This window comes from Tamandua tetradactyla, chromosome 12, assembly GCF_023851605.1.
Source record: "Tamandua tetradactyla isolate mTamTet1 chromosome 12, mTamTet1.pri, whole genome shotgun sequence".
NCBI lineage: Eukaryota > Metazoa > Chordata > Mammalia > Pilosa > Myrmecophagidae > Tamandua > Tamandua tetradactyla.
In genome coordinates this window covers 11558854-11572562 of record NC_135338.1, presented here as the reverse complement: position 1 = coordinate 11572562, position 13709 = coordinate 11558854, and the positions used below count along the sequence as shown (strand labels likewise).

General features: G+C 41.4%; 1 protein-coding gene and 1 long non-coding RNA gene across 4 annotated transcripts in view; both read left to right on the top strand.

Moving 5' to 3' along the window:
* The window catches only part of SAMD4A (sterile alpha motif domain containing 4A), a 240429-nt gene that overhangs the window by 65409 nt on the left and 161311 nt on the right, over positions 1–13709 (top strand). The gene's annotated exons all lie outside the window — the stretch shown is intronic.
* Positions 152–12968, top strand: LOC143651797 (uncharacterized). The gene is made up of 2 exons (XR_013160228.1): positions 152–2848; positions 3558–12968. It is a non-coding gene; the product is annotated as an uncharacterized LOC143651797 (long non-coding RNA).

Below are 13709 nucleotides of genomic sequence, written 5' to 3'. Positions count from 1 at the left end.
ATTCCTGGTGCCTGCCCATACCAAAAAAAAAATATATATATATAAATATATATATATATATATTACGTATATAAAATATAATATATATTATACATTATGTTATATATAATTATATATTATATATTATATAATTATATATTATATAATTATACAATTATAAAATATATGTATATAAAGTAAAATAAAGGCACTCTGTCGCCAAGTTTTTTAGGGCATCTTACAGATGCTGTTAATCATGATGACAACAATAACTGCTAACATTGATCGAGTGCCTATTACATACGGAGTGTTGTTCTAAGCACTTTCTAACAAATTTAGTCTTCAGAACAGTCCTATGCACTGGGTGTTGTTATTTTTCAGAAAAGGAAACTGAGGCACAGAGCGGATAAGCAACTTCAAAGATTATGTGATTCGTAAGTGGCTGAGCTGGGATTCAAACCTTTGCAGCCTGGTTCCTAAATCTAGGCTCTGAACGCTTGCAGTACTGTCTCTAAAGTATCTTTACTTACCTTCTTGAAGACTCATAAGTAGAATTTTTAAGGAACTTTCAGTCTGTAGTTATTTTTTATTTTAAACATGAATATTTTCTTATTGTACCAAGTCAAGTCAATACAGAGTAATAATGGATATTGTGCTTTATTCTCCTGCTTCTCATTTTATTGTAAGCACTGATGACAGTTTGTCGCCTTGTTATGTATATATATTTACACTAGCTTTTGCATAATGAGCCTTTAGCGATATTTATATATGTACAGTCGATTCTTGTTATAGGTGGAAGTGATGTTATATACAGCCCCATTCAGTGGTATTAATTCACTGAAATAAGTGAGTCCTGAGCCATGTGCCCTCGGGGAAATGCAGAATTGGGTTCCTGAAGGCTTCTGGCCCCAACATTTTCGTCAGCTGCTCAATACATAATAACTTTGTTTAACTTGTGTTTCTATTTAAAGACACCTTATTTTATATATTGCTGATTTGTTAGTATCGAACTCATAGCCAGCAGTGCTGTAACGCATTCCTGAACAAAGCTGCTAGTACACGTGTTTTTTTTTTTTTTTTTTGTAAGGCACATCACAGCCTTTTTGCGTTTAGGAAACACGAAACAGCACTTTGGCACTACACGTGGGGGCCACAGTAAGCAGCGAAATCTCCAGCAGGAAGAATGTGGCACTATTAAATATACCACAAAAAAAGGACAATTGTTTACAGTGTAAGCGCTGGAACAAGAAGGCAGAGCATCACCTTATACAGCCTCCACGGAGAGTAAGTGTTTCAGGCTCCTTGCATTTTTTTCACCACTCTGCACATGTCTGCAAATGACCCTAAAAGTGCCAAGAGTTTTGATGTGGGGGTTACAAATAAATCCTAGCAAGTAGGCAAATTTGCAAAATTCTACAAATAGTTCTAATGCATTTTTCCTGCAACGTTTCCTTGAGAACTTACCCATGTATCTTGGTGCTCTCTAGATCCTTAGTTCTTAAACTGTTGGTTCTCCTCCTACCAGCTGAGAGTGCATGTGGCAGCATTGTGTCCTCATCTCAGGCCTCCAGCAGGAGGTGGTACCAGGGGTTTCACCAGCGAGATACCTAACAGAGGAAGCAGCACTAATTAGTGTGGAAATAAAGAACATTCTCAGGGTCATCATTTTCCTGGAGGTTTTGTGGTTTGGATCTGTTACGGAGCCTAATCCTTTTCTGTTTGAAGACGTGACCAGACCAGCCTGTCTGGAGGTTCACGGAGGACATGTCCAGAGCTGATTTCGCCTTTGCATTGTGCAGCCTTGAAGAGGGACTTTTACTTTATTGAATTAACAAGTTTTACCTCCCAAAATAACATAAATGAAGATCCAAGCTTTGTAGACATCCACATAACTTTTCTAAGTCTCTCGTGTTGTTTAAGATGTAAGAGCTATTTTCTTTTTCTCTCATAACTTCACACCAATTTCCTGTCCATTATCAGAATTTTCCAGGACTTAGGACTTCTCGTGGATATTGCTTGTTCAGAATCTCTAAGTTGAATATTGCTGTCAACAATATAGTAGCACTCTTTGAAACAAAATCTTAATTTCTCATAGTAAGAAACTTACTTGTCATTCCAAAGCATTTTTTAAAATTATACTTTTTTTTTTTGGTAAAGAAGGTTCTTAGTGTTTCAGCTCTCTGATGATGAACTAGGCTCTTGCATTCATTCATTCAGTGTTACTGTATACCAGGTAGTATTAATAACTGCTGGGGCTGCAGCACTGAACCATGCACACACAATCATTGGCCTCACGGCACTTACATTCTAGTGGAGTACAGCGAGCACTACTTGTAATAAATGTGCACTGCTCCCAGAGCCAAACATCTATTAATAAACAATCCATTTCATTTTAGATATTTAAAGAAAATCCAATGGATGATATGGTTAAAAAGTGACTTGGGAGTCCTCTTTTTCATCTGGAAAAATCTTAACCTAGCAATCAGTTTGTTTTAAAGTAATTAGTTCTTTGAATAGGAAGTGCATACACAACAAAAACTAAAAGGTACAAAAGGGTATGCTGTGAAATGTAATTCTCCTTCCCACTCCTGCCCCTAGCCACCTGCTTTTCCTTTCCAGAAGCAGCCACTGTTTCTTACATGCTTTTTCAATGTTTAGTATATGCCTTTGTATAGATATATATGAACATAAACGTTTGCATTCTTTAAAAACAAAACTCCAAAAACAAAAACCATAACTCCCAAAGATTAAGCTTCTGTGCCTTACTTTTTTTTCACTTAACAGCGTGTCTTAGAATCAGTCTATGTTCCTTTTGGATGCTTATTCCTTTTGATGGCTGCATAGCATTCCACCACGGGAATGTGTATTGGTAAGTAGTATGGCATAGAGACCAAGAGCCTGGTATCTGCAGCCAGGCTGCCTGGGCTGAATACTACCTTTACCACTTATTTGTGCAGCATCTTGGATAAGTTACTTAAGCTCACTATGCCTTAGCTTTTTCACCTAAAATAAGGCTTATAATAGTACTTAGCTCATAAGGTGTTGTTAGGTACATAGAAAGTGCCTAATGCATTTTTTTCTGTTATATTGATGGACATTTAGGTTGTTGTCAACATCTTGCTATTTAGAGCAACACAGCAATGAATAAACTTGTGCATATGTATCATCTCACACATGTACAAGTTTATAGTTAGGATAAATTCTTAGAAATAGAATGGCTGGTCAGATGGTTAGGTATGTGCATTTACATTTTTTAAAATATTTTAATTGAGAATTATTCACACGTGCAGTTCAGCTATATTATACACTCAGTGGCTCACAATATCATCACATAGTTGTGTATTCTGCACCATGATCAGTTTTAGAACATTTGTATTACTCTAGAAAAAGAAATTAAAAGAAAAAAAAGAAGAATAAATAAATAATAGGGGGAGATAAAGTGCATACCCCTTATCCCTCCCTCTCATTGACCCACAATATTTCAATCTATTCAATTTTTGCACTTTATCTCCCCCTATTATTTATTTATTCTTCTTTTTTTTTTTTTTTAACTCATCTGTGCATTTCCTGGATAAAAGGAGCAACAGACGCAAGGTTATTACAATCACATAGTCATGTTATAAAAGCTCTATAGTTATACAGTCTTCTTCAAGAATCAAGGCTACGGGAACACAGCTCAACAGTTTCAGGTACTTTGCTCTAGCCACTGCAATATACCATAAACTAAAAAGAGATATCAGTATAATGCATAAGAATAACCTCCAGGATAACCTCTTGATTGTGTTTGAAATCTCTCAGCCCCTGTGACTTTATTTTGTCTCATTTCTCTCTTCCCCCTTTTGGTCAAGAACACTTTCTCATTACCATGATGTGGGGTGCCTGCTAATCCCCAAGAACCCTGTCCCACTTTGCCAGGGAGGTTTATACTCCCTGGGAGTCATGTCCCACCTAGGGCAGTGAGTTTACCTGCGAGTTGGCTTAGAGAGAGAAGCCACACCTGAGCATCGAAAGAGGGTCTCTGGTGGTAACTCTTAGGCATAATTATTTGTGAGCTCAGCTTCTCCTTTGCAGGAATAAGCTTCATCAGGGCGAGCCCCAAGATTGAGGGCTCAGCCTATTGAATTTGTTGTCCCCACTGTGCTTGCGAGCATATCAGGAATTCACCAGATGGAGAAGTTGAATATTTCCTCTTTTCTCCCCAGTTCCCCAAGGGGGCTTTGCAAATACTTTTTTATTCTCTGCTCAGATTACTCTGGGATGTATTGGGACATCACACTAACCTGTACAAACTAACAAGGTCTCACGCCCTATTCAAGACTCCATGTCATTATGATGTTTAAATATCAACTGACCATACAAATAAGTTAAGTTAGATGATGTGCTACCTAAAATATAAACATTTGCACCAAATAAACATGTCTCTTTTTGGTCTTGCACAGAGGTTGAGGTTCGAAAACGTGGGTCATATCATCCTTTACCCAGTATTCTGACTTACCTTAGTCCTATCCAGATCTGCTTCATTCATATCTCTAGACATAGTATGATCACTTTCTCACCTTTTTAAACAGTTGCTGAATGGGGTAAGTGCATTAAGTGTATTTACATTTTGATGGATATTGCCAGTGGGCTGTCCTAAGAGGCTACTTCAAGCCACAGCCCTAACTGCAGTGTATAAGGTTAGGTATGTGGGCTGGAGGGCAGGGGGATATTTCAGGTTGAGTGGTCTAGGAAGGCCGTTCTGCAGAGGTGACATTGAGATTAACTCCTAAATGACAAAACAGAGCCAGCCGTGGAAGACCCGGGGGAAAGCATAACAGGCAGATGGAGCAGTTGGGGCTAAGTTCCAAGGCAGAGATTGGTCCTGGTATGTTTAAGGACTAAACAGCAGGCCAGTGGTGGGTGAGAGAGGATGCTGGGCTGTGAGTAGGAGGGAAAGGCAGGATTTGTATAGACTGTACTTAGGATTCTGTTCTAAGTGCAATGGAAGCCCTCAGAGGGTTTAAAGGTTGGTTTTAGAAGATCACTCTGGCTGTCGGGTGGAGAGTAGTTAGTGGGGAGCAAGTGGAATGAAGCTGAGACATTAGTTAGAAGCTACTGTAGTGAGTCATGTAAGAGAGTGTAGTGTTTGGGAGCCTGGGGTGACAGTGGAAATGGAGGAGGTGGAGCCTTCAGGCTTAGTTGCTGTGGACCTAGATTTACGTAAGCTGGACACAGGAACTTGCTATTCAAGTACATTTGCAGAGAAAAATGAATCCTATTACCTAAAAGCTCACAAAACTTTGAGAGCAATGCATGCAAGATATAAAATAATCCCAAGAATTATCCAAGCAATAAGAAAAAGAGCTTCAGCATTGGAAATCAAACCACCAAGACCTGAAATTCCAGTCGTCCTATTTTAGCATACAACAACCAAGCCTCCATTTATTCATTCCAGAAATAGGTATCCAGTGTCTATTGTGTGCCAGGCACAGTTCTAGGCACTTGGGATACATCAAAGAACAAAACAAAGATCCTTGCCCTTGTGAGGCTGACATTTTATTAGGGGGAAGTGGGAGAGCAGACAACAATAAATACCAAGCATAAGTAAGTAAGTGATGTAGTATGTAGAGGAGATAAGTGGTATGCACAAAAGAAAAGGTAGACAGGCTAGGGTTTGTCGACGCTGGGATTCATAATTTTAAATAGTGTAGTCTGGGCCTTTGAGAAGGTGACATTTGAACAGAGACACAAAGGAGGTAAGGAAGCTTCCGCTTGCATTTGAGGGGAAGTGTTCCATGCAGTGGGAACAGCAATTGCAAATTGCAGGAGGAGGCTGGTGTGACTAGGGTGGGGAATCAAGAGGAAGAGTGGCAGGAGGTGAAGCCAAGAGGGAGGTGGTGTGGGGCTGGGGGCGAGAGGAGGGCCTTGGGAATTATATAGGCCCTTGTAGGCTAATGTGAGAACTTTAGCTTCCGCTATGAATGAAGTTGGGAGACATTGCAGATTTTAAGCAGAAGAGTGACATGATCTGACTTATACTGTAAAAGGAGCATTTTAGTTGTTGTGTTGAGAATAGACTTTAGGAGGGCAAGGTCGGAAGCAGGGAGAACTGTTAGGAGGCTGTTAAAATAAGAGAGATGATGATGGCTCACCCTTGACTGATAGCAGTGTAACTGGTAAAACGTGATCATGTTCTGGTTTTATTTTGAATGTATCCCGAAGGTAAAACCAACTCAGTTGCCTAGTAGGTTGGATATATGATGTGAGTGAAAAAGATGAGTCAGGAATCACTCCCAGGTTTTCGGCCCGAACAATTAGAAGGATGGAGTTGCCATCAACTGAGCTGGGGAGGGCAGCAGGCTTAAGAGAAAAGATCAGGAATTCGGTTAGGGCATGTTGCATTTGAGACATCCATAATCAGCTCCAAGTGCCAGTGTTGAATAAGGAGGTGAATGTGCAACTCTGGAGTTGAGGAGAGTGATCCAGAGTAGAGATAGACGTTTGGTAGTTGCTTGCTTTGTATGCCATGACACTGGATAAGATCATGAAGGGAGTAAGGGTAGACGAAGAGAGAACTGAGCATTTGAACAGTAAGAGGAAGGGAGAGTGTGGGAACCAGGAAAACAGAATGATTGGGAGCCACCAGCGAGGCTGGAAGAAAACCAGAGAGCATGGAGTCCTAGATTCCAAGTGAATAATGAGAATGAAAGAGGAGAAAATAAATTATAAACTGTGTCCAAAGTGCTGATTTATCAAGTCAGTACAGTTTTCCTTCCTTCCGTGTGGAGAAGAGAGGTAGGAGTCAGCCCTATATCCTGCAGAATAGTGAAAAAGAAGCCCGTAAAAGGCTGTAGAGCTCTTCAGCAGCATCCTCAGAAGAAAAGAGAAAGATCTTGTTCCCTCAATTCTAGCTCCTCGGGAAGGAGAAAAATAAATAGGAATAGAAGATTGCTTTGCAAGCAACACAATGATACACCTCTTGACCCTTTTTTGACACTTGTTATGTCAAGTCTGTTCTAAATGGCCTTTTGGGGTCTCCAGAAGCTGCAATCTCTTTCCCCTTTGCTTCACATTCCACTTGGGATCTCTTCAATCCTTGAAATTTTTAATAAAAATTCCTCGGACACCAACAGTAATATACAGACTCAGCTTCCCTGAACGCTTTGCTCTTATGCTCCATGAATGTCTCCAGCTTCAGAGTGGGTAGTTATGCACCAAGTTCACAGCCTTGTTAGCTGTCTGCCAAATGGTTCACGGTCCGTACATCCTTCCTTCCTGGAAGTGACATAAATCTCCAAAGCTATTTTTGCTGCAAGGAGATTATGGTACAACATATGGAGTCTTGCCTCTCCAGGAGCAGAAGGAAAGTCTTGTCTTTGCTTAAGCAGGCCCCTTGGTGACTGCCACGGCTTAGAGCAACTGTGAAGCCTCGTGATTCATGGGGGGGCTGCACCAGAGAGCCACAGTATAAAGCAGCTGGTCTTGGGCGCATAATAACCTGATGTATCTCATAACTCTTGTGCATGGAATTTCTCCCATTTGTCATACTGAGTCGGCTTTATTAATCCTCTATAAATCTCAGTGTGCATTAATATTTTACCTTGAACCAAAGCAATGGGATTCTGGGATATTGTCATTCCGAAGGTAAATATCTTATGATGGGGATTGTAAACTTTTAGCACTGTGGTTATTCTCTCCCTTAACCAGAGCAAAACACCTTGAAAGAGAAGTTATAAAAAATTATCAAAGAAACCGTAAATTCTTTGATTTAAGGCATATTCCTCTATAAGCCTATAGTGTAAAGCAGATTCATCTATGAGAAAAACAGTTTCCTTTACTGTTGTTGAAGTAACAAGAGAGGTTTCTCTAGAGATTAATCCTGGCATTGATTGTATTGTTTCACGATAGATTATAAATTGAGTTAAAATAAAATCCTGTTATTAATCTCTGGTATCATGGTAAATAAAATCATTTTTATTTACGGTAATTTCTAGTCAAGCTAGAATTTAAAAAGTTAGCTTTATTATCCAAGTTGAGGGTTTATTGATATTTTGGAAGAGTGGACATGTGACAGTTTCATTTTAAATGCTGTTGTTGAAAAGAAGATCTTCCCCAAATTCAATAGAGGGATGGTTTTACATTTTAGCATTTATTATTTCATAAAATGTGACCGAGTTTATGAACCTGGACACAGAATCCTGTGAGTTTCACTAGATGCCTAAGCCCGATTGGAAGCCTAGAAAGGAAGGGATGTAGTTTAGCAGATCTGTGGACCGTCCCGCTTGGTCCTTATCATCCAGAAAACTTCTTCAATCCCTCTACGCCTCTGTTCCCTCATCTCTATTACAGGACTGATGCTGTGTGTTCTAGTTTGCTAGCTGCTGGAATGCAACACACCAAAGACGGATTGGCTTTTAAGAAAAGGGGACTTATTTTGTTAGTTCTTCAGAGGAAAGGCAGTTTACTTTCAAAGGAGATTCTTTTTTATGTGGGGGCACAGGGTGATCTCTGCTGGATTTCTCTCTGGGCCTCTGGGCTCCAACAACTCTCCCCGGGGTAATTCCTTTCTGCATCTCCAAAGGCCTGGGGCTGAGCTGCGAGTGCTGAGATGAGATATGCTGAGCTGCTTGAGCTGTGCTATGTTGAGTCTCTCATTTAAGCACCAACCAATTAAGTCAAACATCATTCATTGCAGCAGGCATGCCTCCTAGCCGACTGCAGATGTAATCAGCAACAGATGAGGTTCACGTACCATTGGCTCATGTGCACAGCAACAGAACTAGGCACCTTCATCTGGCCGAGCTGACAACTGAATCTAACTACCACACTGTGTACCACAGGATTATTGTGAGCATTGAATAAAATATCCTATGTAAAGTTCTTAGCAAGGTGCCTGATGCATGGGAACATGGAATAAATGGCAGCTCTTAGGATTGCTGTCATTGCTGCATCTCCTCTAGCCTGCAGCATGGAACATGTAAGGAACACTATGGTTAAGGCTTGGAGAAATAGCTTAGCATCTTTGCTTCCCGTGAGTGTGCTGCAACCTTATCGAAGACCTCTTGACCTCAGCTAAAACCTACCTTCTCTCTCAGCAGAGGCTTCAGGGCTGGCGGGGCTGGAGGAGGTAGGAGGATGACCCAAGCTCACAGGTGGCCACTCATCACAGCCACCCCCCACTGGGCCACAGGAGGCAGTGGCAGCCAACATGGGGTCAGGGAGGTTGAGTTCAGCCTTTCTCTTTGCCTCACCTAAAGAAGCTTCTGTTTCCTTAGAATCTCTCAGCACCTCTATGCAGAGCCTTTATCCCTATGTTTTTAGGTGGTCTCAGGTTTGCTTTCGTTTCCCTTGCATTCTAGTGATGCCTGCAACTTGCCTACCTCAATTACATGTTCAGAATGCCGTGTAAGTGTTGATTAAAATACACACACGTACACACACATGCACACTGCCAGTTACTGGTTCCCATGAATCTGGCTCATTGAAGATGATATAGAGTAAAGGGATCTAACGTTCTGCTAATGACAAACTGCTTTCATTTAAAATGCCAAATCCCTGAAATTGTGCTTATTTCCATAGGATACGTCCGGCCAGAAAAGTCTGCATGAATTGACTAATCAAAGCAAAATAGTTGTGCTCGGTAAAAAAATAACCTCGGTATTTTGTTTGCAGTGTGCCTTCAGATCACCATATGCAACCTGGGACCCTAACACTGATGAAGAAAGTGAATTCTGGGGCCTCCCTACAATTAAACAAAACAAATCTTATAACCTCTGCCTTTACTTTTTCCTCGGACATGTGTTTCTTTCTCTCTCTCTCCCTCTCAGCAGTATCTAGTGGTTTTGTGCCATGGGATTTCCATATTTTACTTTGGTTTCACATTTGTTTTGTGAATTTGTTTCACGCGCATTAAGATCTCTAGCTAATCACTGAGGTCTCTCTGTATTTGGAATATAAGAGGTCCCAAGTGATACAAAACCAATTATTTATTGATTTAAAAGAAGAAAAGCACAGACTCACAAAGACATTATCCAAGTTGATGTATCTTTTGTTAATTGTCTTTAAGACACACCTGTTCCCAGTGAAACAGGCTCTTTTTCCAAATTTATTCTATTCCCGGTGGTAAGTTAATTGTGGAGAAGCAGGCAGTTTTGTTTGCAGACTCTGGTTTTCATTAGCAGTTTGGTGGTGACAACAAACTTGAGCTGTTTTCCTCCTGTCACTGCTCACAGGCAGGGTGCTGAGTACTCAGAGGTGTCCCTAGGCTTTGGGAGTGACAGCAGCTTCACCAGTGTCACCGCAGCAGGTCACGCCTCGGAGAGTGAGAACAGGTGTGCCTGGCGCGCAGAGCTGGCTGTGGGGACAACGCCATCGTACACCTCTGTTGATTTCCCAGCAGTTACGTTCTTCTCGCTCCCTACTGGCCTTCCCCTTACATGCAGGCTCCGTTTTGTCTTCCATTATAAAGAATTTCCTTTCCATGTTTTACAGTAGGACTCGTGCAGGTTTCTTCTCAAAGTACCTGCAACTTTATCCACTCCCCCTCTTGAGCTTCACCTCTCTCCGCTTCATCCTTTCAGTTCTGCTGAATAAAGGCTCTGCTTTTACTTCCTGATACCTTCATCCTCTCAGTCAGCAGCCTCTTGATGCCTAAAGAGAAAAGTCTTTGCTTTTCACACTTAACAATGAATTACGCTCTCTGGGCCTCAATTTGTTTTCTCATCTGTAAAATGGGGATAATTGTTATTTACTTTGTAGAGTTATTGTCTGGTTGAACAAGAAAAAAATATATATATAAAGTACTCAGTAGAGTGCCAATTATAAGGTTGTCCCTCAAGAAAGCCATCATCCTCCGTATCTCCTGCAGCATCCAAATCTCTAGGAACTCCCTGGGTCTAAAACCAAGGACCACTTGTAATTTTGATATTATAATTATGTGTTGGGCTCTACCGATAATAACCCAAGTCTCCTCTGAGACTCATTTCATGTGGCGCCAGTCTCCCCTTCCATTTTATGTTCTGGATTCTCAAGGATTCGTCGTCTTGTCCCTTCTTTTCTGTACTGTATCACTATTCTTGTTCATTTAATACATTAGATTTTACAAGGCAGCATTATAAATGTTACAGCATTTAATCCATGTAATAGCACTATGAGACAGGGGGGATTATACTGTGCATTTTACACACGATAAAATTTCAGGTCAGAGAGAGAGCGTGCTTTGATTCAGATAACCAGGTGGTAAGAGGCAGACCTGAGATTCAGACTCAAGTCTTCTGACTCCAAGTCCAGCATAGTTTTTCCATGTGGAGCTGTTTTATTATGGATAACCAGCGACCTTCAGTGTTCTCTCCAGGGCTTTTATCGAGAAGCCAATAAGCTCTTTGAAGGTAGATATTGGTTCTAAGTCTGTCTGTAAAATGCAGCTATCTAGTCTTCCAGCATCACTGTGGTTTGAGCAGATTTATCCCATTTCTTTCGTGATATCTGGCTGAGGACAGGAGCTTAAGGTAATGCCAGGATGGATGAGGCATTGTATAGGCTGGAAAAGTCATCTAAGAGTAGCCCAATAGATGGGGCCGCCTTTCACCAGGAGGGTCACCAGGTATATCCTGGGAATTGGAGGTGGGTAGAGGACACAGAACCGGGAGTTGATGTTGCTAAACCTGATTAAACCACTGCCCTCACTTTGGCCTAGCATTGACTTTCCATAGAAGAATCTTTTTCAGTCCATCTGACTGTGTAACTTCTCATCCCTGACTCTGGCCCAGGCAAATCCTTGTTCTTTTACTTGGAGAGAATAGTCATGGCTGCTGTTCTGAGTTAGAGTAGCCATGTTCATTCATTCATTCATTCATTCATTCAGCAGGCTTTCATTCAGTACCAGCTGTGTGCCTGGTGTGGTGCTAGTCGCTGAGGCAACAGGAGTGAAGGATCCTGTTGAATGGAAGATCCAGCTTCTCAGTTTCTGATTAGGGAGTGGGGGTGGGGGCAGAGTTAGATGAAGAGAAAAGCATTCTGAGTCAAGGGGAAGCAACATTTGCTTTAAGCAAACCTGCAAACCCTGTATTTCAGAACATGGTGTCATAAGCCTGTGAGCATTAATAAATATCTGGAGATGTGCCATGCTGTGTCACTGGCCGGCCAGAACCCCTGAGTGATGGCGAACCCGGCAGTGGGCCCCATATGTAGGCTAATGGCGTTTGGAAAACCCTGCTCTGAAAAGGAGAATAACTCCTATTCCTCAAAGATTTCAAGGCTGTTTACCAATTCAGCTGTATCTTTAGTTCCTTTATTATCTGCACAGGTGTTCGGTAAGACTAAAGCATCGAATCAGCGAGGAACTTGGTGAAAACCATTAAGAGAACAGTCAAGAATGGGCATTTGAATCTGGCTCCAAGACCTCCATCCTTGCTTTACCCGCTCATTTCTGTGCGTCTTCATCAGAACAGATTCTGAAAAAATGAGAATATAGAAAAGGAGAAAAAAAGGCAATCCACCCTCCAGGATTGTTTCCCCTAACCATTGCATTTACTGAATAAGCTCATTGTTGGACTAGCACTCTGCCACACATTGACCAGGAAACTTCTCCTCAACCCAGATGTTAGTAACAGCGAGTGCCTGCCCCTCACCCGCAAATATTTGGGTTTGAAATCCTTCTTGGATGTTCTTTTGACTTTGTGACTAAACCAGACATTGGCAAATGTCAGCTCTATTATGGGAATAGCAGCCTAGAGCTAGGAAGTTTGGAGGCCCAAAAGATCTCAATAGGTTGTTAGCATTTCCAGTCAGTATCTTTAAATATCCCTGAAATGTCTTGACAATGGCCTTAGATATTTTAATTTCCATTTAAGCCGGTAGGCAGGGGTTGGTATGCTGTTTGAAGTTTTGTGGTATTATAAGACACTTGAGAAATATGTGTCGCAAAGAATTCCAGGTATGTTTAAATTGTCAGTTATTGCTTGTTCTGTCTGTGTCTTAAAAGACTGTTTTACTGTACTTTTTTTTTTTTTTTTTTCAGAACAGAATAGTGGCAAATTACCTTCTTTGGATTTGAAAAGGAATTAAATTAATCACAGGGTTCGGTCCTCCCTCCTCACCCCACCAACACTTCTCCCCTAGAGAAGAGATACCTAGCTCTTTTCTCCTCTCTTTCTCTGCCCAGCGGTGGAAAGGGGAAGATAGGGGCCCTATCGGACAGCCTGGTGGCGGGGAGTATTCCAGGTAGGAAGGAAGACAAACCCAGGAGTGACCCATTAGGACAAACGCTCAATGCAGGCAGCGGGGGAGACAGTGAAGGGTCCCTTGAATGACCAGAAACTTGAGAACAAACCACTTGGGAGGCGTCTGGACTACCAGCTGTGACTCAGGGTAAGCTAGAAACAAAAAGTGTCTTTTGTTTGGGGAGAGCAGTGCCCATTCCGCAGTGCTTTCACACATATTAGATCTGAGCTTCTCTGACTTGACTGACGGAGAGGGCGAGACTGAGAGGTGCATCTTATCCAAGGTTACAAACTTGTGGCGAAAGCAGATCTTCTCAAAGACCTGTGCTTCTAATCAAATTTGGGGGCGCTGTATCATGGCTGCAATAGACTAAGAACAGTCGATAATTACCAAGGAAGGTTCTAGGTTGTACTTTGCCTATTTAAATGTTGATTGCTATTAACCAGCCCCTATTCGGCAGTCACAAGATACCAGGCATTACGTATCGACAAATTATTTCGTTTGGTCCTCACAACACTATTAGGTAGGTA